Below are 27,877 nucleotides of genomic sequence, written 5' to 3' on the forward strand. Positions count from 1 at the left end.
ACATTTCACTATAACTGTTTTTTAAAATCAAGTCAATCAGGAGCCAGTTTGGAAACACCAATGTACCGACACTGACTTCAGAGAAATTAGAGAGATAAGTAGCTATAAACAATCCAACATTTGCCAAAACTAAAAGGAACCATTTGGCAGGACAAGGGCTGTGTGAGGGGGCTGCATTGTCCTGAGACCAGAACGGAAGGGGTGTAGATGTCCCAGCAGGATCCCGGGGCTGGACTTGTGATCATATAGAATTGGAAGCCAGGTTCCACTTCTGGAAGGAGCTGTCCTGAGAGCCCTGAAATATCAACCTACATGTCCTCCTACCTCTGCCATGTTCTTCAGAAAAGTCCACCACAGCCCTAATATACACAAGACCACGTCCCACTCACTGGCTGGCAGTTCGGAGTCTAAATAGTAGAAAAAACAGATCTGGTCATTAAAAAAAAAATGAGGGAATGGATTCCAAAAAATATATAAAATCAAAAAGTTATGACCAGGTTTACTAGAAATGGCTTGAGCTGTGTGATCTTGGTCAAATTAGTCAATACAGTGAGTCTCCGTTTTCTTATCTGCAAAATGGGGCCTCATCTCTCTTAATTTGCAGGGTGTAACTATCAGAGACGCTGTATGTAAAATGCCTAGCAGAAGGCTTTACCGCATTTATTGGTGCTCAATAAATGCACAGGAGCTCATGTTGTCAGAGCGTCATTCACAGTGAACACAATACAGAGTGGGGGTGAAAGCAAGGCTCTCAAGTCCATCTGCTCGGTTCATCTCTTGGCTATAAGTGAATGAACTTCTCTGCACCTCAATTTCATCATCTGAAAAATAGGAATAGTGATAGTAACTTGCTAACTAACTCATTAATAAGACGTGTCCTGTGTATTAAACGAGTCCGTGTAAAGCACTTGGATGAATGTTAGCACATAAGTGCCTCCTAAGTGTTAGCTCTTAGCTACTGTGAGAGTCTAAGGGACATTTCCTCCATGTGCCTGGTATGGTGGTCAATTTTATGAGTCACCTCAACTGGCCGTGGAATGCCCTAATTAAATATTACTTCTGCGCCTCTGTGAGGGTGTTTCCATGACATTAGCATTTGAATTAGGTGGGACTCAGGAAAGGAGAATGCCCTCCCCAGTGTGGGTGGCCATCACCCAACACCTTGAGAGTCAGATCTTCTGGGATTTATACACAGACTGGGATTTATACACCATCAGCTCCCTTGCTTCTCGGGCCTTCAGACTCAGATTAAATAATCCCATGGTTTGCTTGGTTCTCCAATTTGCAGATGGCAGATCGTAGGAGTTCTCGGCTTTCACAAAGGTGCCAGCCGATTCTTGAGAATAACCTTCCTATGTCCATGTATGCACTACACTAACTAGGGGAGAATCAGGGATGACCGGGTGTCCACCGTGTTGTCTGGAAAAATCTGAGAGGAGACAGAATCAATAGATTTCTCTTCCTTCCTTTAATAGTCTAAGAGCTCGAAGGGACGGTGGAGCTTTCTAATCAAACTTCCAACACATCACAGGATCTCCTCAGCCTGGAGGGCCGATTTTCTGGGCTTCTCTCAGCAGAATCGAGCTTAACTCCTAAGGTGGGATTTCTTCAAATGAATGAATGCTGAAATCTTTAATAAACTTAATTTTATGTTGCTAGGTCAACCATGGATGCCAAATCCTGGCCTCCTTTTCCCCTGAAAATAGAATTGGCAGCAGTTTTTTCTGCCTCTAATTGGCAAAGATAGACTTTGGAGACAAGACTGAGTTACCAGTCAATTCCAGCGCTAACAAGCAGTGTAGCTTTGCACAAGTAATTCGAGCTCTCAGAGCCTGTTTCCCCATCTGTAAAATGGTAATGACAGCATGTTTTTTAGTTCTTTAGTAAGAACTGAACAAGAAAATACATAAAATTACCCCAAACAGAGCCCAGTTTTCAGTCGATGTTGCCATCTCTTACGGATTTTCTCAAGGTGATGGTATTTGGACTCTTCTCTGTAACTAAATCATTTCTCCATCTTGCCGCAAAGTGAACATAGCTGTTTATTTCTGAAAGTACTGTTTTTGGTTCTAGAAGAAAACTTTCTGCTCATACAAGGGCAGAAAAGCTATTTCTCAATTAGTTCTTCTCACTAGATAATACTTGGAACTAGGTGCATTTTTTCTACTCTAATTCCCAAGAGCTGTCCACATAGATTCACTGACTACTGTTCTTAGGGAAGTAAGACTAAGTCCCTGACAGAAGAACAGCCACTCAGCCCACTAAAATGGATCTTTAGAAAGATTTAGAAATCTTTAGAAATAAGAACACAATGACCAAAGAGAACAAGGCATCAGATGGCCCACTTATTTCTAATTTTAATGTGCAAAGGAATCATGAAAAGCTTATTAAAAGTGCATATGCCCGGGAGTCTTGCCCAGAGATCCTAGTTAGTACGTCTAATGCAGTACCCAGGAATCTGCATTTTAGCAAGCACTCTGGGGTTTTTGATACAGATAATCCACGTGTCATACTTTAGAAACCATGACACTATTCCATTAGGTGGTGCTTGATTATTTTTATCTTCTACCATCAAACCAGCATAACACTAAGGATATGGACACATACTAGCAATGACTCCAATTAAACACTTAATTGACCTCAACCAAAAGAAGTTTCAGCTATAACAATTGTTGACTACAGTTTGTGGAGAATGTTCCCCTGAATGCCCATAACATCCTAACAGATCAGGGCAACGCAAGATGCCAAAACACGTCTAAAACATTCTAGGAAGCAGATTATCTAATTGAGTAAATGTTTTGGATTTGAGATGTGGAATCAGGGGCACCTGGGTGGCTCAGTCAGTGAAGCGTCTGCCTTTGGCTCAGGTCATGATCCCAGGGTCCTAGGATCGAGTCTTGCATCGGGCTCCCTGCTCAGTGGGGAGTCGGCTTCTCCCTCTCCCGCTGCCTGCTGCTCCCCCTACTCATGCCCACTCTGTGTAAAATAAATAAATAAAATCTTAAAAAAAAAAAGAAAAAGAAATGTGGACTCATTTGACATTGAGAAGATGGGACATCTGAAAGAAGCTAGCTTGACACGAATGCTGTAGAACCCACCCCAACCTATTACTCTTGAAAACTAAAAAAGGAATTTCATTACATCTCAAACCATGCAAGCCTAGATAAGCTAATAAAATCAAGGAGCATCAGCTAAGACACTGTAGCAACCAAAAACTCATCACAGTCTTCAGGGACAGGGCGGGAGCCTTCTGGACGACAGTGACTTGCAAAATGGTCTTTCCAGTCCTGAGCAAAAGGAGGGATTATCAGAGACTTAAAGTCATTTCTGGCTACTTCTCCGTCTCTCAGTAATCTTCTATCAGAAAAAGATTGTTCCTCGGAATTTTTCTATGGCTATGCCTTTGTGGGGCAGGGGTGGGGGAAGGCTCTAAGTAGCAATTCGTGTTTGTCATCACCAGAAAATTAGAAGTTCAACTAAAAGGAAGGGGGGAAATTGCCAGCACACTGGAAGCCCAGGAAACATGTTATTAGGGAGAACAATGGGAGAGAACCAGCTTTGCAGAAGTGAAAGCACTTTCTCCTGTGGGGAGCAGAAACCCATTATGGCCGATTTAGCCAAGATACAGCACTCTTTTCTCGTGATGCCCCAGCAGGTCATCATTCTCAGTCCAGAAACCATCCTCCACTGTAAGGACACAAAGCCCTTCCTGGGTTGTGGAGAACATGGCCCTGGCTCTGCTTCTCCCACCATGATGGGCAACAATTTCTCTTCGGGCATGCTCCCACACAGGCAGGAAAGTGCACAGCAGCCAGCCAAGAGTGTGCTATGGCCTCCAAAGTGACCCTGGCCTGAAACACAGCATTCCAGGGATGTTTAACGGTGGCTTGGTGGATGCCTTCTCTGATGGCCTAGTGATGCGAGAAGGCAAACCATGAGGAAATGTGATAGATGTTAGCTTCACTGAGTGCCACAGCAGAAAACGGTGGGAAAAAAAGGACAAGGAGGCCTAGTGTGAGATGTTAAAGACACGAATGTGAGCATGTGAACACTGGTATTATAACCTCGTTACATCTCTAAAATTAAAAAGATAAAAAAAAAAAAGATTTGCCTTCCCAAGGGCTCTTTCATTAAAGAATAAGTCTAAACTCACTGTCTCTACTTTCTAAACTCTCCCGAAGTCACAACTACAGCAGAATAAATGTTAGTTATTTGCAATCCCCCACTGTCCTGTAAGAACAGGTCTGAGTAACTAGTATTTTTGGCCAAGAACAAACAAAATCTTTCTCAGCAGAACAGACTTTCCCATCCTTGAAGACAACATTAAAGTGGTAAGGGGAAGGAAAACAGCCACTTAGAGGGTCCTAAATGACTATGTTTAAGAAAGAAGGAAGAAGCTGAGAGTCCCAGAAATAAGCCAGGTGTAGACAAAGCAGCCCCTGGAGATGGAGAAGCCGGAAAGGAAAAGATCCACAGAGGATCCAAGTTACACCAGCTGGCAGCCAAAGTGAAAGCTTTGCAAAAAGAAAGTGGAGCTTTTTACTTGAAGCACTATAAGAAATGCACAGTGTAAAACGCTTTAACACTTTCACCAATGAAATCTTCAGTAAAATAATCATTTTCTCTATTACCTTGATGGGACTAGAAGTGCTGTGTCCTCCTCCAAAGATGGCATGGGAAGAAAAAGAGAGGAGAGTCATTGAAGGAGTACAGAGCGGGAACCTCTTTTCCTTTTTCAGCACAGGTGAGATTACCTGCTTACGGCAAGTAGGAAGGGCAGCTGGGAAACTGCTCTGAGGAATGGGAGAAGACACCACTGTTTTCTGGAGCCTGGCTGAATGCTCAGCTGACACCAAGCCATTGAAAAGCCAGTCAAAGGAAATGACAAATTAGGCAAATGCAGGAGAGGTTGCTGTCAGAAAAGGGAATGTTATGGGTGCCTGGGTGGCTCAGTCCTTAAGTATCTGCCTTTGGCTCAGGTCATGATCCCAGGGTCCTGGGATCAAGCCCTGCATCAGGCTCCCTGCTCAGTGGGAAGCCTGCTTCTCCCTCTCCCACTCCCCCTGCTTGTGTTCCCTCTCTCGCTGTATCTCTCTGTCAAATAAATAAAATTTTTAAAAAAGAAAAGAAAAGAAAAAAAAGGGAATGTTAACATTTAAGCATTCGGATATGATGAAGTTAAGGATCTTGAAATGGGGAGATTGTTGACCCAATGCAATGAGAAGGGTCCTTACAAGAGGGAAGCAGGAGGGTCAGAGTGAGGAGCAGGACATGTAATGACAGAAGCAGAGACTGGAAGGATGTAGGAAGGGGCCACAGGCCAAGGAGCACAGGGGCCTCTAGAAACTGAAAATGGCAAGAGAATAGATTCTTCCATGAAGTCTCCAGAAGGAATGCAGCCCTAACGAAGCTTGATTTTTGACCTCCAGAACTATAAGAGAATAAATCTGTGTTGTTTTAAGCCACTCTGTTTGTGGTCATTTCTTACAGCAGTCTCAGGAATCTCATATATCTGCGGAGTGGTCACCAAAGTTAACCCAGTCACAGAAGTCTAGGGAAGAAGGTGAAGGGCCCATGAGATTAAGGTGTTGGCCTTGGCACACAGTAAAAAATACATTTCACGTCAAGACTCCAGTACATAACCAAACCAACATTTCAGGAAGTAATGCTTCCCTCTTTTCCTATGTAGGAGGCAGCCTGATATATTCCATTCTGCATTAATCTATTCCGTTTAATTTAAATCCTGGTTCCAACACACAAAGTTGATTACGCATCCATGTAATGGATTACAACCTGCAGATTCAAAAACACTGATATGGTGCTTGGACTTTATTGCTCGATCTGGATCTGAGTTCTTATCCTGAGTCTATGCTCTCTTTCTGTGTGACCTGGGTCAAACTGGTTGATCGATGTGCTCAGGCTATTGTATGAGCAATGCGGAATGCCTACTTGATAAAGCCGTTATGAAGAATAAAGGAACTACTATGAAGAAGCACCCATTACAGTGGCTGGCACACAGCATTAATTCAGAAATAATAGTGGCTTTCTCTAAAATCAAAGAATCTTCCCATCATAAGACCCTTCAATGGCTCAATTTTGCAGCTGATACCGGAACAACGTCCTCAACTCCACCCATACACACCACAAATGCACGTCTACTAACAGATAATTTTTCAAGGTATCCACTATTGCTAAATCATTTTAATTGTTAGAAATTCCTTCCTTTTGTGGAGTTAAAAATCTTTGTCCCTATAACTTCCACTCATCATCTTAGTTCTGTCTTCTGGACTTGTACCAGAATGCATCTAAAATCTTCGGTACGTAGTATTTACTTATGTATACTGGATAACATTTATCAGGTGCCACTAAGACTTCTCTTTTCAGGATAAATAATTCCATTTCCTTCAACCCTTTTTTATTGCCTATTGTGCCGCTCTATCAGCAGCCTGCTTCATCTCCCTGGAACCATAATACAGCTTGTCAATATTTCTCTTAAAATGACACCAGCATTGAGCATTGGGAGTCTAGCACTCCAATGCCACCAACCTCGGAGAAATAAAACAGTGGGGAAAGTAATAGTTTTTTCCTTCACAATAATCAAATCCTGCAGGGAAGAAATCAGTAAGGCAAAAATTTGGTCTAATAAGCACTTACTTCTTTTACTAGGGCTTAACAAAAAGATCTATTTTGTCCATAGTATTACATGGGGTCCAGGAAATGGGCTCTAGAATTGAGGAAAATACATCATGACGACACTGAAGGTGAGAGTGTCTCAGTGACCACTGAAGTTTAATGATTATTTTTTTCTTAAACAGGCCCTGAATTGACCAGACATCTCCTTCATTAGAGTTTGATTTCCCTGCCATTCGCACCATTCCCTCAGCATCCTGGCGGAGACGACCCGTGGACAGTTTATGACAGTGCTGTGTGGGGTATGACCACGCCACACCGAAACCAGCCCTCTGCAAACAGTTCCAATCTCTGCAGAATAAGCGGGCAGTCATTTCAGGGGAGAGGTTGAGTCCCAGACGATATAGGAATGATGTTTCTTTTCCCAGTGTTTTATTTCAAAAAATTTCCAAAGTACAGAGAATTCAAGGAATATTATAATAAACACCCACATGCCACCACCTAGATTCGACAAATACTCGTATTTTTCCACGTCTGAAATGACTATGCTGCATTATTTGAAAGAATTTGCAGACACTGTGGGAGTTCCCCATTAAATCCCTCAGCATGCTTGTCCTAAGAAGCAGACATTCTCTTAGATAATCGCAGTTCCATTACCTCATGTAAGAAAATTAGTAATAATTCCACAACATAACCTAATTTTCATTCCATATTCAAATTTCCCGTATTGTCCTCAAAATGTCTTTTAGAGCTATTCGCTGTTTGTTTGTTTGTAACTAGAATCCAGTAACATTTAATATAATGCATTTGGTTGTTATATAATAAATTATTTTTTAAAGTAATTCTTATTACCTCAAGCACATAGCTTAATAAAATGGAAGATTTCTGAAAAGCCTGTTATGAAAAGCAATAATCTTTTGCTCTACCTCACCCAATCCCCAGAGGTAATGAATGACTTTTGGCTTTTTTAACCCTATTCTTCTGGAAGCTATCTCCATATTTCTAAATAACATGCTGGGTTTTTTGTTTTTTTGTTTGTTTGTTTGTTTGTTTGTTTAAAGATTTTATTTATTTATTTGACAGAGATAAAGACAGCCAGCGAGAGAGGGAACACAAGCAGGGGGAGTGGGAGAGGAAGAAGCAGGCTCACAACGGAGGAGCCCGATGTGGGACTCGATCCCGGCACGCCGGGATCACGCCCTGAGCCGAAGGCAGACGCTTTAACGACTGCGCTACCCAGGCGCCCCTTGTTTGTTTGTTTTAATCAGTTTTAGACATTATCTGAGGTACTGTGCCTGCCATAATAGATAAGGCTTTGGCTCCCTTACTCAATCCCGCTGCCATTCTCCCAATATCAGTACTTCTTTCAAACCAATACAAACAACTGTGTTTATTAAAACAGCATCAAGGCAAACGTGGTCCTCAGCCAGTATGTGCTGATAAAATTTACCAGCCAGTATCTACTCTAACGGGCTGGTCTCCATGCCGTACAGGTTACTAGTATTTTCTTTCTTCTACGGCTTTTTGTTTTTCTTGGAATCTTCACTTATCTTACTTTTCTTATTGCATTGCCTTCTTTGTTACAATAATCCATCCTTTTTAAAATCCCCCAGCATACCAGGCATTATTCTACGGAGTTCCCTTTTTTCTTAGAGGCTTCCCCCGGAGCTCTCCATCTCCCGCAGGCCGGCTCCCAGCCATTATCCAGGGACTCCCCAGAGGGCACCTCCAGGTGAGATCCACTGAGATCAGGGCTTGTCCATTGGCATGTTTGCTTTATCCAGCATCCAATTTTCAAATTGAGAAATCTAATATCTTTCCTGATTCTCCATCGTTTTTGGATGGCCTCCACCTTTCATTCCAGAGACTGTGTCTCTCAGTCCTTCAATTATGAAAAATAGTCTTGGATGTAAGCCCTCCTGGATTGCTCTTCCATTTCCCTTACTTTTTATCTCATAGCTTCCAAGCATCTTGTTTATCTACTTTTTGAGAGATTCTCTTGGCTTTATCTTCTACTATTTCTATTGGTTTCTTTCTAAATTTCATCAATCCCCTCCACACACACCAGAGAGCTCTTTCTTGTCCTCTAGTTGTCCCTTTTCACAGTGTCTTCTTCTTGTTTTACGGACACAATCTATTCTAGAATATTTCCATGAACACTAATGAAAGGATTTGAGGTTTCTTATTTTTTGCTGCATTCCTTTCTGCCTTCTGCATTATCTGATTTCTCCAACATAATTTTTCCTATTTATTTACTTTGCTCTACCTCTTTCATGTTGGATATTTTCTAAAAATATCTTGACATCCTTGCTTACCCTTCCATATTTAGGAAGGGGTGCTGAAGAGCCGATGAGCTGCTCTATGTCGGCATGGAGGGCTTTCGACCGTTGAAGCAGAGGTCTGACAGGTACTCGACCTTTATGGACGGAGGATTTCCTAAATGCCAGAATGTAAAGGTCTTTTTTCTGGGCCATTTAATTGCCACAGAGAGGAAAGCTCTAGTCTACTGCTGAGGGGAGAGACACCTGGCAGTAGTAAATCTGCCCAAGGCTGTGGAAGCAGATGACCATTCCATTTTCAGCTCCAGCCTGCAGCCTCTAGTCTCCCTGCCTTTCGTCACATCCAGAATCTCCAAGTCCCAAATCCCTCTGGGGGCTCCTCTGTCAAATCAACTTTCTTTTTGTCTATATCCCACCAGTGTGCACACTTGGCCATGAAACCCTGGCTATTAATTGTCCCACTTTAGTCTTCTAGAATATTGTCAAAATCCCATATCCTAAGATAGCTCCTCCCTTATTCTCTGTTACTGTTAGGACAGCAACCGACTGTTCCATCTGCCATCTTTGAAAACTTGTTGATGGTTTTAGGAACATTGAAAATAAAAATGATTAGACTAATTAAACATACTTCTAACACATTTAAATAGACAATGAGTTAAACCTTTCACGAAACAGTGAAAATCCCTACTAATAGGATAATTATACACTAAAACAATAGCACTCTTGTCAAAATCTCAATAGTACAAATAATTTATTTAATTCTGGAAATATGTGGTGAGTGCTACAGAAGTTTCTACAACAGCTGAATGACAGCTGAAGTTTACCCACCATTTGTGACATTTTCGGTGACCTCAACCCTGATGAAGGCAATGTTCTTGGAGATGAGTTGGCCTGATGCAAATGCCAACCTGTCTGACACCGAAATCGCGACCTCCCAAATCACTGATGAATAGTAATTGTTAAGCAAAGTGCAGAAGTATGATCAAGAATTTGTGACCACAGGAAAAATATTAAGATGAGGGTTTTTTTCTCTTTTATACTTTTATATAATCTTAAATTTGATATATTTTATATACAGTATATTTGATATGTATGTGTTTCTACACACACATATATACATATATACGTTTGATATATATTTATTTTATAAACAAAACAATTATTTTTAAAAATTTGCCGGTGGTTATCTCTATGTGACACATTTATTTCATAAGATTAAAATACGAACTACTCCTGGGTGCCTGGGTGGCTCGGTCGGTTAAGCATCTGCCTTCAACTCAGGTCATGATCCCAGGGTCCTGGGATCCAGTCCCACATCCGGCTTTTTGCTCAGAGGGAAGTCAGCTTCTCCCTCTCCCGCTGCCCCTCCCCCAGCTTCTGTCTCTCTTGCTCACTCTTTCTCTCAAATAAATAAATAAAATCTTAAAAGAATATACACACTACTTCTCCTGTCAAGAAGAAAAACAGACATTTATATAAATATTCTTTCCTCCAGGAGGCGGAACTTCACTTCCCTGACCCTACCCTCTAGTGTCAGCTTTGTTTGGTGACTTGATTCCATAGAGAGGAAAGAAAGCAAATACTTTTACGATGAAGAAACACAGCAGACACTACTTCAGCCAGGTGATAGAGGTCAGCATCATTAGCGGTAAGTCACATTGACAGCATGTGCCCTTGACATGATGTCATGAGAAGGACAATTTACTTCTGTATTGTTCTTCCCCAAAACCCATAACCCAAGTCTAACCATGAGGAAAACATTAGACAAACCCAAATTGAGGGCCATTCTCCAAAATACCTGACCACTACTGCTCAAATTGTCAAGTCATCAAAGACAAGGCAAGCCCGAGAATGTCACAGCCCAGCGGAGGCTAAGGAGACGTGATGACTAAATGTAATGTGGTGTCCTGGGTGGTTTCTTAGAACAGAAGACTGACACTAGGGAAAACTAGTGAGCTCTAAATAAAGTGTGTAGTTTAGTTAACAGTAATGTGCCAATGTTGGTTCCTTAGTTGTAATAATTATACCATTTTATCAGATGTTAATAACTGGGTGCCAGGTATATGTAAACAACCATATGTGCTATCTTTGCATCTTTTCTGTAAATCTAAAACTGCCCTAAAATAGAAAGTCTGGGGCACCTGGATGGCTCAGTCAGTTAAGCACCTGACTCTTGATTTTGGCTCAGGTCATGAACTCAGGGTCATGAGATCGAGCCCCGTGTCAGGCTCCACACTGGGACAGGCTGCTTGGAATTCTCTCCCTCTGCCCCTTCCCCCATTGCACTCTCTCTCTCTAAAAATAAAATAAAATAAAATAAAATAAAAAAATCTACTTAAAAAATTCAAACAATTCACTCTCTTTTTTTATTAGTATTAAAATTGATGGAAACTTAATCAAAATCTGAGAATGGATATTAAAAATCTTCCACAGTGAAACTATGCAATTACTGTGTCAATATGGCCATATCATAATATTATGGTCAGATGGACACTCTCACACTTCCGGGGAAGTGAGGGAGGACTGCTTCTCCCTTTTGGGATGATCTGCAACAAAAGCCTCAGAAAAGCATAGTTGTGACCCCAAAACTCCACTTGTAAAATTATTTCTAAAAGAATTGACCCAAAAAGAGGAAAACAGTTTGTGCACAAAGATATCCATCACAGCACTATTCCTGATCATGAATAATAGGAAACAACATACATGATCAACAACAGAGGACTGGGAAGTAAACAGAGTTACATTTACCCAACAGTTATGGGACTACACAACACCCATGATTCAAATTATTTCAAAATATAGAGAAAATAAAGGAAAAAATATATGTATCTTCATTAACGTTAACCAAAATCACTCCTGAGTTGTTGGACAATGGTCACTTTCTCTCTTATACTTTTGCTGAAAACTCGGAATTTGCCACACTGGGTAGGTATTTCTTTTATAATAAAAATAAAGTTATCTTCAAAACACTTGCTAGTGTTTTTCTTTGTGTGATTACCACATAATTTTTATTTTCCTCTCTGTGCCTTTCTGAATTGTTCAGATTTCTGTATTAGCATGTGACACTTTTAAAACCTGACAGAATGTATAAAATGTTGCATTAGGCTTTTGTGATTCAGTGTCTCGAACGATAACACACATTTTAGCTAGGAAAATGATTTTAAGGATACTAAGTGATCTCTACAGATAAAATACGATGTTTGGGGGCCATTTATTTAGGAAGCATGGTTTTCATTGACGTGCTTTCAGAATACACTCTGCTCCGAATATGCAGTCACCAGTCCATGCAATCACATGACGAACTGGGGGCTGCAGGTAAAGCCGCTGAGAGCAGAGAGGTGGGGGGCAGTGGGGCTGGAGAACATGGACAGGGAGGAAGTCAGATGGACAAATACACTGGATCAGCAGAGAAGGGCAAAAGAAGAACGGAAGAAGTGGAAGAGGGCAGAGTGGGAAGGATGAATCTGGAGCAAGGAGAAACGGGGCAGAAAAGGAGCAAACAAGTACACCCTTCTTTGAAATCTATCGAGCGGGAATGTGGAAAGGACATGAAATAAACTCATTAAAAGGCACTAACACAGGGTGAGAGGTGTTCTTAATCAGTAGATAAACTAACAGGGTTCCATCAGGCACATATTGTGTTAAAAAAGGCTTTTAAAGCTGTAAGAAAACGTTCTGAGAGGCATTCAGACCCCCGCCAGTGGGCAGATCTGAGCGCAGTGCCTGTGGACACTCCCGCGTCTCCCTGGTGGCCGAGGGGGCTGCACTGTTCCTTTGTGCTCCGGGCCACCCTGTCACCTTCACTTCCTCTTCTCGGTCACTCCCTGTTTACTTCACAGCAAAAGAGGGAGAAGGGTAGACAAGTTTTTGAAAAGCACATCTCCCAAGCCAGAGGGGTGGTTTTGAATACAGCCGCCAGCCACAAGGAAGTAACGGCGTTCAGCTTCTGGAGGCTTTGAGGTTATCAAAATCGCCATTTCAGAAGCCTGTTTGAATCACAAGGAAAATTCTTATTAACCAAGTATTTTATGGATGTTTGACTTGCCAAGATACTTTTTAATCGTAGTTAAATGATGAAGTTAAAACCATACTTTGCTAGCATTTTAGGTACTTGGAAATACAATGTATAATTATTGGACAGAATACATTCATCTTTGCTATACAGGGCTTATGGTTTAATATTATGATTCTAACTAATTTAAAAGGTTTTAGTGTCCGTACCTTTTATTTTATAGTATATTATGTGAGTTTTATTTATAATTTATTTGGTTCGAATGTTCCTCATAGGAAAACAGGATCCCACTTATTACAGTGTTCAGGAATATTTAGTGGCATGATAAACTATTCAAATTGGGGGTTGGGTTTTTTTTTTAAAGATTTATTTATTTATTCGACTCCCCACTGAGTAGGGAGCGCAACTCAGGGCTCGATCTCACGACCCTGAGATCACCACTGAGTCAAAACCAAGCGTCAGATGCTCAACCAGCTGAGCCACCCAGATGCCCCTACCCAAACTGTTATATACTAAAACGCGCACTGTTAAAAGAAGACAATTAGAAAACAAGATAATATATATGTTGTAGGCAAAATAAGGCCCCCCAAAGATGTCCATGTCCTAATTTCCAGAAATTGCGAGTAAGTTAGATAACATGGCAAAGAGAAATAAAGAATGCCAATAGAATTAAGTTTGCTAATCAGAGATGGGAGATTAGCCTGGATTATGGGGGGGGGGGCTGATGTCATCCAAAGGGTTATCACAAATGAAGATGGAGCCAGAGCGACCTACACAGATGGCAGTATGAAAAAGACTTGGCCCAGCGTTGCTGTCTTCGACGATGGAGAAATAAGGACGTAAGCCATGAAAGGGACTTCTTAGAAGTGAGAAAAAGGAAGGAAACAATTTATCATCAAGTCTGCAGAAGGAACGCAGCCCTGCTGACACCCTGCTCTCAGCTCACTGAGACCCATGTCAAACTACCGACCTCCACAACGGCAAGATAATAAATCTGTGTTGTTTTAAACCACATGTCTTGTGGTAATTTGTTAAAGTGGCAAAAGGAAATTCACACAATATGCTTACATACACCAAGTGCAAAAGGTGAGACGGTGCCAGCTAGAATTGGAGTGCCAGTTCTAAATAAAAGACATGACCTAAATTTAGATGCAAGCTAGTATCCAGCCCTGGGGTTGACGGAAAGGGCTAATTTTGCTCTCTGGAAATTGTAGCTACTTGGTCCAGACTAAAGAATGTGAAAGAACTTAAAAAAGAGGCCACTGTATTCACCTTAAGCCAGTTACGGCGGTGGGAGTTCATCTCAGCCCCGGGAGTTTCTGCCAAATCAGCACAAAGAAAATGTCAAGTTGGGTTGAAATACAGCTCTCTTCCCACTCAGAAGAAAAATTAGAAACAGAAGGCACTGAGATATTCAGTTCTTTCTAGATGTCTTGACATAGAATTTGGGACTCTGAGGTGGGAGGCACTGGAGTGAAATGGAAGTCACAGAATCTCTTGGACCTAAGCCTTTTCAGATGAAAAATGAAAACTATAACACCCTCCCTGTCTTCTTCCCGTGGGTACAGTGACAGGCAAATAAAGCTATATACACAAATCTGCAAGTAATACATACGCACATCCCTCTATCATTTTCAGCAGAAAAATCACAATAACTTATTTTGCTGTAAATCACAATTCTGCTTTACTAATAGTTTTCTTTCAAATTAACTCATGCCTGGGATGGTGGATGGGTGTTTTTTAATAATGTGACAGTTCATCAGAAAAAGTCTCATCCATGGAAAGCATGAGCTCATGGTTTTAAACACATTTTCATTCCAAAGCTTCCAAAGAGACCTTCCCAGAACAGTCTGTGTGACCTCAACGGCATTCAGGAGGAAATGGTCTTATGCACTGGGACCAAGTTGTTTCTGATAATGAACTGAGTATAGGAAAATCTGAAATCTGTAGGGAACTAGAGATCCCATTCGGATCAAGTTTCAATCTTCCTGGAGTCCCCTGGGAAATAGCAGAAACATTGCTGAATCCTTTCTCACTATTTGTAACTTGTACACTGTTGTACACTGTTTGGGGGAAGGGGTGTCTTCAACTGCCTGTGATTCAGCTTCTCCCAGGACATATTAGGAACTCCAAATAAGTCCAGCTCTCACCAATTTTATGTCTCCAGCTTCCTCTGGGGTTTTTTGGCAATACGAAAATGTTTTAAAAGGTGCTTCCCAAATCTGACTGAAATATGCATTCAGAAAAACTCAGAGGTCTAAGCAGAGAGTCCACTTTGAATCACTGAAATCGTGATTTTTTTTTTCAGGATCCCTGCCTTCAAATTCTGCTCTCATCCCCTTCCTCCAGACACACGTACACTTCTCATGTCATCTTCTAGAAAATCCTCCTCTGACCATGGAAACAAAAATGTAAACAGCTCCCACCCTAGCACTCCCCATCTACCTTCCTCCTTTATTTTTCTTCCTAGCACTTATTTCATACTATATATAGGCGTAGATTAACTGGTGCAATCTCGTCTAATGTCACTCTCCACACTACTATGTCAGTTCCATGAGGGGAGGAGTTTTTGTCTATTTCGTTCAATGCTGTATCACCACCATTACTTAGAATCTGGCCCAACACCAGGTAGGTGCCCAACATATATCTGTTCAGTGACAAATGTTGAATAACTGATGCTTAAAATCCATAATTAGATTGTTGGCTTAAAGTGAATAAAGAATTTGTTTCCTGAAAATCAATTAAAATAACTTTGGAAGAAGTATCTTACTAAGTTTTCAATCTGTCTGAATGGGTCTCAGTCCTTGAGCAGATCTTGATGAATTACAGGAAAACAAGATCAGACCTCAGTGATGAAGTGGAGAGATATTCACCAAGACACTGACTGAGTCCCATTCTGCATGATTATTTCCTCTTTTCTATTTTCTTGTATATTCTAAACCTCCTAAAGTAATTAGTTTTTATTACTAAAATTTTAAACTAAGAAATGAATATTTATCCAGCAAAAATAGATACAGAGGGAATTTCTAGTTTCCCATTAATACATGTAAGGAGCTAGGTAGTCACCATTCCATCCTAACAAGTAAAAACCTCAACAGACTGAAAAATCAACAACTCTTCTTAGATGTAGAAAAGAAGGGAGGACACGGGGCAAACTGCTATGCCCAGGACTGGAGAGACAGACTGGTGAATACAGACAACAGCAGCTTACCGGAACAGACTCGTGAGTGGAAACCGCCATGGGAACCAGAGTGGGGAAAACTTCAACTGTAATTTTGACACATTACTGGAGGCTCAGCATAGACAACTCTGAGAATTAACACCAAGGTGACTCTTTTATAAGGGGCCCCTACAAAACTGTGAAACTTGGCCAAAACCACACAATAAATATCAGGAAAAAAATCCCCTCATTCTTCTGGCAGGAGGAGAGCAAAAGGAACCATTTTGAAATACTGCAGAACACTGTTCTTCACCAAGCCTGCCTTCAGAAGAAGCTAGTTCACCAGACCCTAATCTGCTTGGGTGTTATCGGAGCCCGACTTACCTTAGGGAAAGGAAATACCCAACTTTAAACAGCTCTAGCCTTCCACATGGGAAAAAGGAAATAGCCAACGCCAGTCCACTCAAGCCCATCTTGTCCCATCTACAGAGGAGGAAAAAACTGAGAATCAATCTGAAGTTCACAGCCCAGAGGCGAGGCTCCCTAAAACACTGAGACCTAATCACAGGACTACAGAACACTTTCCCTTCCCCTAAACCTCACCACCACATGACTAAGGTCTATTCGTGGCAATTCCTTCCATCTGGTATATCATGCCACCTATCAAGAAAAAATTACCCCCCAAAATGGTAACTAGGTGAGAAGATGGATGTTAATTAGCTTGACTACAGTAATCATTTCACTATGTATATCAAAACATCATGTATAAACATACACAATTTTTCTTTAAAAAATATCAAAGCACACCAAAAGGCAAAGAACACAATTTGAAGAGACAGAGCAAGCATCAGAACCAGACATGGCAGGGATGTTGAAATTATCAGACCAGGAATTTAGAACAAATATGATTAATGTGCTAAGAGCTCTAATGGATAATGTAGACAGCATGCAAGAACAGATGGGAAATGTAAGCAGAGAGATGGCAATCCTAAGAAAGAACCAAAAAAACATGCTAGAAATCAAAACCACTATAACAGCAATAAAGAATGCCTTTGATGGGCTTATTAGCAGATTGGTCAGGCCTGAGAAAAGAAACTTTGAACTTGAGTATATACCAATAAAAACCTCTAAAACTGAAAATCAAAGAGAACAAAGACTGGGGGGAAAAAAAAAGAACACATTATTCAAGAACTGTCAGGGCAACCATAAAAGGTGTAACTTACCCATAATGGAAATACCAGAAGGAGAAGAAACAAAGAAAGAAAGGAATAGAAGAAATACTTGAAATAAAAAATGACTGAGAATTTCCCCCAAATTAATGCCAGAAACCAAACCACAGGCCCAGGAAGCTCAGATAACACCATGTAGGATAAATGCCAAAAATACTATACCTCAGCATACCAGAGGAAACAAAAAACTTGATAAAAATATCTATAAAAACCATACAACTAACATCACACTTAATAGTGAGAAACTTGAAGCTTTCCCACTAAGATCAAGTACAAGGCAAGTATGTATGTCCTATCTTACCACTGCTTTTCAACATTATACAGGAACTTCTAGCTAATGCAAAAAGACCCCCCCCCCAAAAAAAAAGAAAGAAAGAAAAAAAAGGAAGGGAGGGAGGAAGAAGTAAAAGGTACACAGATTGAAAAGGAAGACACAGAATTGTCTTTGTTTACAGATGACATGATTATGTACATAGAAAATACAAAAGAGGGGTGCCTGGGTGGCTCAGTGAGTTAAGTGTCTGCCTTCAGCTCATGTCATGATCCCAGGGTCCTGGGATGAAGTCCCCCATCAGGCTCTTCCTTGCCCAGTGAGGAGCCTGCTTCTCCCTCTGCCTGCCACTCCCTCTGCTTGTGCACTTGCTCTCTCTCTCTTTCTCTTTGACAAATAAATAAATAAAATACTTTAAAAAATACAAAAGAATCAACAAAAAAACTCCTGGAACTAATAAAGTTTAAAGCAAAGCTGTAGGATACAAGTTAATATTAAAAAATAAATTACTAAACTGTGGAAGGAGCCGAGATGCCCTTCAACAGATGAATGGATAAAGAAGATGTGGTCCATATACACAATGGAATATTACTCAGCCATCAGAAAGAATGATTACCCAACATTTGCAGCAACATGGGCAAGGACTGGAGGAGATTATGCTAAGTGAAATAAGTCAAGCAGAGAAAGACAATTATCATATGGTTTCACTCATTTATGGAACATAAGAAATAGCAGGGAGATCGGTAGGAGAAGAAAGGGAAGAAGGAAGGGGGGGTAAACAGAAGGGGGAATGAACCACAAGAGACTATGGACTCTGGGAAACAAACTGAGGGCTTCAGAGGGGATGGGGGTGGGGGATTGGGATAGGTCGGTGATGGGTATTAAGGAAGGCACATATTGCATGGAGCCCTGGGTGTTATACGCAAACAATGAATCATGGAACACTACATCAAAAACTAATGATGTACTGTATGGTGACTAACATAACATAATAAAAAAAATTTTAAAAATAGAAAAAAAATCAATTACTTTCTTATATACCAGCAATGAAAACAAATGAAATTTGAAATTAAAAACACAATACCATTTATGTTAGCACCCCCAAAATGAAAAACTTAGGTATAAACCTAACAAAATATGCAAAAATTCTATATGGGGAAAACTACAAAACTCTGATGAAGGAAATCGAAGAACTAAATAATTGAAGAGATGGTCCATGTTCATGGATAGGAAGACTCAGTATTGTCAAGATGTCTGTTCTTCCCAACTTGACCTATATTTTCAATGCAATCCCAATCAAAATCCTAGCAAATTATTTTGTGGATATCAACAAACTAATTCTACAGTTTATATGGAGAGGCAAAAAAAAAAGTCAGAATAACCAACATAATATTGGAGAAGAACAAAGTTGGAGGACTGACACTACTCAACATCAAGATTTATTATAAAGCTACAGTAATCAAGGGGCGCCTGGGTGTTTCAATCAGTAAAGCATCTGTCTTTGGCTCAGATCATAATTCCAGGGTCCTGGGATCAAGCCCCATGTCGGGCTCCCTGCTCAGTGGGGAATCTGCTTCTCCCTCTCCCTCTGCCCCTCTCCCCACTTATGCACTCCTTCTCTTTCTCCCTTACCTGCTCTCTATCGAATAAATAAATAAATAAAATATTTTTAAAAAATAAAACAATAAAATAAAATATTTTTTTAAAGCTACAGTAATCAAGACAGTACAGTATTGGCAAAAGAATGAACAAACCGATTAACAGAACAAAGCAAAGAGCCCAGAAATTAACCCACATGAATACAGTCAACTGATCCTTGACAAAAGAGAAAAGTAATACAATGGAGCAAAGATAATCTTTCCAACAAATAGTGATGGAACAACTGGCATCCAAATGCAAATAAATAAATAAATAATCTAGACACAGACATTACACACTTCACAAAAATTAATTCAAAATACATCACTGACCTATATGTAAAACACAAATTATAAAATTCCTAGAAGATAACATAGAAGAAAACCTAGATCACCTTGGGTATGACAATGACTTTCAAGATACAACACAAAGGCATGACCCAGGAGATAAACAACTGATTAGCTAGACTTCATTAAAATTAAAAATTTGTGCTCTGAAAAAGACAACATCAAGAAACGAGAAGAAAAGCCACAGACTGGAAGAAAATGTTCACAAGAGACACATCTGATAAAGGATTGTTACTCAAAATATAACAAGAACTCTTAAATTCAACAATAAGAAAACAAACAATCTGATTAAAAAATGGGCCAAAAACCTTAACACACATCTCACCAAAAAAGATATACAGATGACAAATAGAAAGATGAAAAGATGCATCACATCATATGTCATTAGGGAAATGCATATTAAAACAACAAAGAGTTACCACTGTCCTCCTATTAGAATGGTCCAAGTCTCGAACACTGACAACATCAGATGTTACTGAGGATGTGGATCAACAGGAACTCTCATTCACTGCTGGTGAGAATACAAAATGGAACAGCCACTTTGGAAGGCAGTTTGGTGGTTTCTTACAAAACTAGACATACTCTTACCATACAATGCAGCAATCAGGCTCTTTGGTTTTTACCCAAAGGAGTTGAAAACTTATGTTCACACAAAAACCTGCACTTACAGCAGCTTTATTCATAATTGCCAAAACTTGGAAACAAATGAGATGTCCCTCAGTAGGTGAATAGATGGATTGTGTATTCAGACCATGGAATATTATTCAGCACTAAAAATAAATCAGCTCTCAAGCCATGAGAAGACTTGGAGTAAACTTAAATGCATACTACTAAACGAAGGAAATGAATCTGAAAAGGCTGCATTCTGTCTGATTCCAATTATCTGGTGTTCTGGAAAAAGCAAAACTATGCAGACAGCAATAAAATTGATGGATGCCAGGGATTGGTGGTGGGGAAGGGATGAATAAGCAGAGCACAGAGGATTTTTAGAGCAGTGAAAACACTGTGTATAATACTATATTAATGGATATGTGTCATCATACACTTGACCAAGCCCATAGAATGTACACCACCAAGAGTGAACCCTGATGTAACTATGGACTTAGGGTGAGTATGATGTGTTAATACCGGTTCATGAGTTGTAAACGTACCACTCTAGCAAGAGTGCCGATAATGGGAAAGGCCATGCACATGAAGCTGCGGGGAGTATATGGGAAATCTCTGTACCTTCCTCTTAATTTTGCTGTGAACCCAAAACTTCCCTTAAAAAAGTGAAATTGTAAAAAATAAAGTTTGTTTAATAATAGAGTTTCCATTTTTGTGAGATGAAAGGAGTTCTGCGGATAGATTCATAATGCAAATATATTTAATTCCACAGAACCGTACATACAGAGATGATGAAGACTGTAAATTTTATATTATGTGTATTTTACCACAATATAAATAAAAACTGCAAAAAAAAAAAAAGAGAGAGAAAAATACCCATTGTCCTTAAAGTGATAACACTGTCAAGGAAAATGATGTTGCAGACTAGATACCCTTTGTGGTTCCTTTCAACAAGTAAATTTTATGTAATTTAATTTTAGATTTGCAGCAGCCATTTCCTTGCACGGAGCTAGTAGAATCCAGCTACACCAGAGATGGCAAAAACCACGCTCCCCAATGCTGCCTCCCGCCTCACCTACATGGCCCTGTGCTGTGTTCAGCAGACACTACTATTCCTTTCTAGCACACTCTCTTCTTCCATCCACATCACAGATCCTCTCAACGAGCTACCCAGGCATCCTCTACCAATTAATAAAACTTGACATTGTGAAATGAAACTTATTTACCATTGCAATCTAGACATAACTCCTCCTAAGATGTTCTATTACTCATTTAGAAAACATATGGGAGATCAGGACATTGAACAAAAATCATGGCAGAATTAAAAATATATATATTTTAGGAAAAGAGATGGAGACAGGTCCCATTTGTGCCCACATGCATACATAGTAAAGTACATATATGAATGAAAATTGAGAGCCTTTTTCTGCAGGGTTCTTGGAAAGAAGACAGTAGGGTCTGCTTCACCCCTTTGCACAATGAGAGTTCTTTTTTTTTTTTTTTTAAAGATTTTATTTATTTATGTGACAGAGAGACAGCCAGCGAGAGAGGGAACACAGCAGGGGGAGTGGGAGGGGAAGAAGCAGGCTCCCAGCGGAGGAGCCCGATGTGGGACTCGATCCCGGTACGCCGGGATCATGCCCTGAGCCGAAGGCAGACGCTTTAACGACTGCGCTACCCAGGCGCCCCTGCACAATGAGAGTTCTGTCTTATAGACAGGTCTGCTTTACTCTTAAGAGCTGAGCTAGTTTTCACTGGATTCAATTTATTTTGAGCACCTACTATTTGAAGTACATTAAGATAAGCACCACCACATGTGATGCACATATGAATAAGGCTTGTATTTTGCTTTCTAGATAAAGGCATGAGGAAGAGATACCAAAGCAAGAGATACCATGCTGTGGATGTACAAAGAGAAATTAATTTCAACTGGGAAGTTTTCATAAAGGGGATGTCTGTGAGCTGAGCCTTCCAGAATGAGTAGTACTTTACAGCTCAGGAGTAGAATCTTTTAGACAACTGAAAAGACTCTGCACACAAAGCCCATACCAGCAAAGATATAAGGGATAGCCAGGATTCCAGAAAGTGTGAGCTGTTCTTGATTGAATCTTCCGTTCCAGTTCTTCTTTGTCCTTTCAAGAAGAGCATTTGTTGCTCATCTTTCTGTTCAATGCTATTTCAGGCTCCAGGACCTGTCTCTTCTTGAATTGAGGCTCAACACAGTAACTTTTTGGCCAACTTCTTAATAATCAGTCTACTCAAAGCTAAGAAAGGTCATGTTCTCAATATTTTGGTCAGAGCTGGGTAACAGGAGGCAGAGAAGTTTTCACAGCTTTAAGAACCATGCCCCCTTGAGTTTTCTTTCTTCCCCCTTAGAGAGCCTGCAGAGAGCCTCAGATGCTGATGGCTGAACTACATTGTCTATAAAATGGAAGCCCCTGTCAGACCATTTATGGCCTGGCGTCTACTCCAGGTATGTGTGTGTCATCTACAGAGCCTACGTCATGGCTTGTCACAGCTACACCACTGTAGCCATCAGCGTGATAAACTAGGGTCTGTTTGTCTATGTGGATTCTTAGTAACTGGACTCAGAATTCCCCCAACTCCCTGTAGCAGCGTAGACCTAACTATACGCATAAAACTGAGAAGCAGATGATATGTATCAGTCTTCTTGGTCTACCCTACACCTGTATCCTGCTTAACCCCAAGCAGGTCTGGATGATGTAAAATGCCTTTTTTCAGGAGCCTAGCACAGAACCACATACCCGGAGCTACCAAAAGAATAGCTTTTTTGGCCATCAAACATTGGCCAAGGAAAGCAGCTGGTGGGTTTCCTCCGAACCCACCATATTGGATTTTTCTTTCACTTCGCATGAATCTGGTCTGAGATCATCACTTCGATTCACCCAATCAAGAAGCATGTGTTAGGTGCTTCCTATGCGCCAGCTCCTCCTCGAAAGCCCTGAAAATACAACAGTGAACGAAGTAGACGCTCCAACCCTGTGGAGCTTACATTTCAGTGAGGAACACAGAGAACTAAACAAGCAATGAAAACCTATTGTCATAAAGGTCCTGATAAGGAAAGTGTAGGATTCTGTAAGAGCACACAAGAACCTAGGAATTCCAGGAAAGACTCCCCAGAGGAAATGACATTTAAGCCAATTTGGCACCAAATAACACATTTTGGGGTTGCCTCAATGGAGGTGAACTGTGCTAGTTATTTCTAAGCATGGTTGTACATGTTATGAGAAATTATCAAAAACTTTAAAATAAGGCAAAAGGATGGCAGCATTTCCCTCCGACTTCATACTAGCACACTACCAGGCCCGCTAAAAGGCTGTCTAATTCTCCAGAGGAATGTCCTCTCATTTAAGTGACAATGTACCATTTTTTTAAGATTTTGGTTTTTTATTTTTAAGTAATCTCTACACCCAACATGTGGCTCAAACTCACGACCCCGAGATCAGGAGTCCCATGCTCTTCACTGAATGAGCTGGCCCGGTGCCCCAAGGTACTATTTACCTCTGATGAGAGTCCAGACTCTGTGAAGTTAGGGTTAGCTTGTACATGATGACAAAGCTGAGAATGATGTTGTCCAGAAGAAATGCAAAGGGTTACTGTCCAGAGAGAACAGAGCCCTGGAGGTTCATTTTTATTGCCTCGCATCCCATTAAGCCATTCTGCATGGGACCTGGCGTTCTTACCCCAGCACTCGCACCTCCTGTGGCTTGTGCTCTGCTTTGACCAGCATTACTAGGCTGCTGGTTCCTCTCTAATGAACTAAACTTTCGTGTGTGTGTGTGTGTGTGTGTGTGTGTGTGTGTGTGTGTGTGTGAAAATCATGTTTTCAACTCTTTGAAAGTGATACTAGGACCCTGAAAGTCACCGAGGGGAGAAAAGAGAGGAATGCTGTAAAAATACAGATTCTAAGTCTCCAGCTCCAACCTACTGCGTCAGAATCTCTGGGTGACAGGGCCTGAGAATCTGCCTCTATTCTCAGCTCCCCAGGTGACAGAGGCTGAAAGCCAGAGTGAAGATGTTTGGGAACCGCTGGAGGAAAAGCACCCAGAGTGTCCCCTTGCTCAGAGAAGTCATCCTTGGCACAAGCCTACAGCCCATCAATGGAACCTCTCCTCTCTATCTCAGGGCTTTGACCCCAGAAAATATAAACCCCTCCTGAGGAGAATAAGTAAAGCTATTATTAGTCATTTATACTTCGGGGTTGTGGAGGGACAGAGCAACAAATGGGGGAATATGAGAGAATAGGATTTCTGAGGTGGATAAAGGGCCCACAGAGAGAGGGGAATACAAGCCCCGAGTGGGAGTGAGGGCGGGGAGGCTGGGGAACATCAGCAACGACAGCCACATTACCATCGCTACTTTGCTTACAGCCCTGGACAGAGCAGGACCACTTTTAAAAATAATAAATATGAATATATATACCACTGGTTGCCAAACATATGCAGGGTTCTTTCTAAAAAAACCACACAAGAAGTTTAAGATAGAAGTCGAAAACTCAATCCTTGAGGAAGGGTAAAATTCAAGTACTTCCACCATGGAGGCCGACCTTGAGCCCCGCTGCAGTTAAAAGTTAAATCTGCCCTGAGCTTTCCAGTCAGCCGGTTAGGAAGGAGATCAGATGCCTCACATGATCCTTGCTCTCTGAAAGAAGGAAGTTTCTAAGTAACTAAAGACTCCTTCTGACACTAGAAATGTGACCCACTCGTGCAGGGTACAGGGAGATGCTTAAGAGGTAAGGGCTCAATGATAGGTTTGCAGACAAAAAGCACAGGTGACCGTCACTGGCTGCTGTCCATAAAAACTCAGGGGGGCTCATTAAGGTGAGGTTTTCACAGGAATCGGAAGAGTTGAAAGGAGAGTAGTAAGCTCAGGTGATTCACACAGTGACAAGAAAACAGGGTTGGAGAGTTTCCTATGTAAAGATCTGTAAGAGACTCTGAATTTTCATTTATACTACCAAATACGAATTCTTCATCGGTATTCAGGACTTCATCAGGCTAACAGTATACTCAAAATGTTTTCTAGGGGCGCCTGGGTGGCTCAGTGGGTTAAGTGCCTTCGGCTCAGGTCATGATCTCAGGCTCCTGGGATTGAGTCCGCATCAAGCTCCCTGCTCAGTGGGGAGTCTGCTTGTCCCTCTACCTCCGCGGTTGCTCATGCTCGCTCTCTCTCTCCTCTCTCTCATTCTCTCGCTCTCTCAAATAAATAAATACAGAATCTTTAAAAATTGTTTTCTAAATCACATTGCTTCAAAAGGTGCAGAGCTAACTTCATCCCACTGGGTCAGGCACCTTTTGATACCCCGCTGACTTCTTGTTTTTATAACATCTCTCCTGAGCTGAGTCCAATAAATGTGGAAGTGGTCCTTCCCCTTCTCGCTGCCAGCACCATCTCAGGAGTTACTGGAAGTCATGCAGGAGGAGTAATATCAGAGAATGTCAGTGGTAGGACAGCAGAAGTTTCCAGATAAAACTCTGAAGTTTCCAGGTAAAAACTGACAAACTCCTTCTTCTCTTTTCTTCTGTCTTTTTTACTTTCACCAAGAACACTATGCTGGTAGAAACAGAATTCTTGCTGCTATAATGCATTAGGAATAGCAAGTGTTTTCTGGGATCAAGTCGACAGGGCAGCCATGGACACAGACATTTAGTCTCTCAGACTTTAGGCTCTGAGGTAACAAGATGGACAGTCTCAATTCATATATGCAACAGATAAAAAAATTTTAAAACCTGAATTAGTAGTTAAAAATTTCCTGCAAAGAAAAGTTAAGACTCGATGTCTTCACTGGTAAATTCTATCAAATATTTCAGGAAGAAATAATACCAATCCTATACAAACTCTTTCAGGAAGCAGAATAGAAGGAAAAACCTCCCAACTTTTTCCGAAGCCAGTATGACTAGGACATTAAATTAAACAAACACAATCAAGAAGAATAGACAATTACAAGTCAATTTTTAAATACGTGTGCAATATTTGTACTCTGAAATCTGTAAAACATCACTGAGATTAATTAAAGAATTTCTAAATAGCTGAAAAGACATACCATGTTCAAGGACTGAGGATACAGTTTTGAGAAATTCTCCAGAGACTGACCTGTAGATTCAACACAATCCTATCAAAATTCTGGATGCATTCTTTTTTGTAGAAAATAACCAGATGATCCTAAAATTTATATTAAATGAAAGTTACCTAGAATAGCCAAAATAGCTTTTATAAAGAAGAACGAGGTTGGAAATTCACTACCTAATTTCAAAACTTACTATAAAACTACCATAATCAAGACATATTGGTGTAAGGAAAGACATATACATCAATGGAAGAGAACAGAGAGCTCAGAAATTAACCTTCACTCTTAAGTCAATTAATTTTTAATGAAGTAGCCAAGGCAATTTAATGGGGACAGGACAGGGAAAAGGGGAAAGGAAATGGAGCTCAGACAACTGGAGATCTATATGGAAAAGAATGAAGATGGTACTTACCTCACACCATATACAAAAATGAACTCAAAATGGATCATAAGCCTAAATGGAAAGACTAAAACTACATGAGGAGAAAATCACTGTGACCTTGTATAAGGCAAAAAAAAAAAAAAGTTCTTACATATGATACCAAAAGCACAACACCTAAGAGAAAAAATTAATAAACTGAACTTAAACAAAATTAAAATTTTTTTCTCTTCAAAAGATCTTTTAGAAAAAGAAATGACACAGAGAGGGAGAAAATATTTGCAAACCATATATCGATAAAAGACTTGTATTCAGTATGTTCTCACAAACCAATTACAAAGTGGGCAAAATATTTAAACAAAAGCTTTAATATAAAGATATGACTTGGAGCCCCTGCTTGGCGCAGTCGGTTAAGCTTCTGACTCTTGATTTCAGCTCATGTCATGACCTTGAGATTGAGCCCCGAGTCGGGCTCCATGCTCAGCACAGAGTCTGCTAAGTTTTCTCTCTCGCTCTGCCCCTCATTATGCTCTCTCTCTCTCAAATAAATATTTTTTTTAAAAAAGGTATGACTTGCTACTAATCTTACAAAAAGATGTTCAACACCATTAATTATTAGGGGAATGCAAATTAAAACCCTAATTATATACCATTACCTACCCATTTGAAGAACAGTTATAAGCTAAAAGACTAGCAATGCCAAGTGTTGGCCAAGATCTGGAGGAACTGCTACCCTCATATATTACTGGTGGAATGTAAAAAAGCATAGTTATTCTGGAAAACAGTGTGGCAGTTTTTCAAAAGACTAAACATGTACTCTTCATATAACCAAACAATTCCACTCCCAGGTGACTATTCAGAGAAGGGAGAGCATATAGTCACACAGGACTCGCATGCAACATTCACAGCAGCCATATTTAACGCAGCCGAAAGCTGGAAGCCAAAGCTGGAAACAATCCAAACGTCCATTGGCTGGTGAATGGATAAACAAACTCTACCAATACAATGGAATACTGTTTAGCAATAAAAAGAATGGCCCACTTATATAAGCAACTTCATGGATGAACCTCGAAGGTATTATGCTAAGTGAGAGACGCCAGACACAAGAGTCTACATCTTGCATGATTCCATTGCATGAAATGTCCTTAAAATGCAAATCTTGAGAGACAGAGAATGATGTCTACCTGGGGCTGGGCTGGGAATGGGAACTGCCTGCAAATAGGCATGAGTGAACTTTT

At 40.6% G+C, this 27,877-nt stretch overlaps 1 protein-coding gene across 6 annotated transcripts in view; it reads right to left on the reverse strand.

Moving 5' to 3' along the window:
• The window catches only part of ADAMTS12 (ADAM metallopeptidase with thrombospondin type 1 motif 12), a 292,638-nt gene that overhangs the window by 187,881 nt on the left and 76,880 nt on the right, over positions 1-27,877 (reverse strand). The window contains exon 1 of one of the 6 annotated variants that reach the window (XM_057312188.1): positions 16,466-16,809. The exons of the other annotated variants lie outside the window; for them this stretch is intronic. The gene's annotated coding sequence lies outside the window, so the exon portion shown is untranslated. Of the gene's footprint in view, positions 1-16,465; positions 16,810-27,877 lie in introns of those variants that run through there. 6 annotated transcript variants of the gene reach the window in all.

The sequence above is a fragment of the Ursus arctos genome, unplaced genomic scaffold, assembly GCF_023065955.2.
Source record: "Ursus arctos isolate Adak ecotype North America unplaced genomic scaffold, UrsArc2.0 scaffold_15, whole genome shotgun sequence".
NCBI classification, from domain to species: domain Eukaryota; kingdom Metazoa; phylum Chordata; class Mammalia; order Carnivora; family Ursidae; genus Ursus; species Ursus arctos.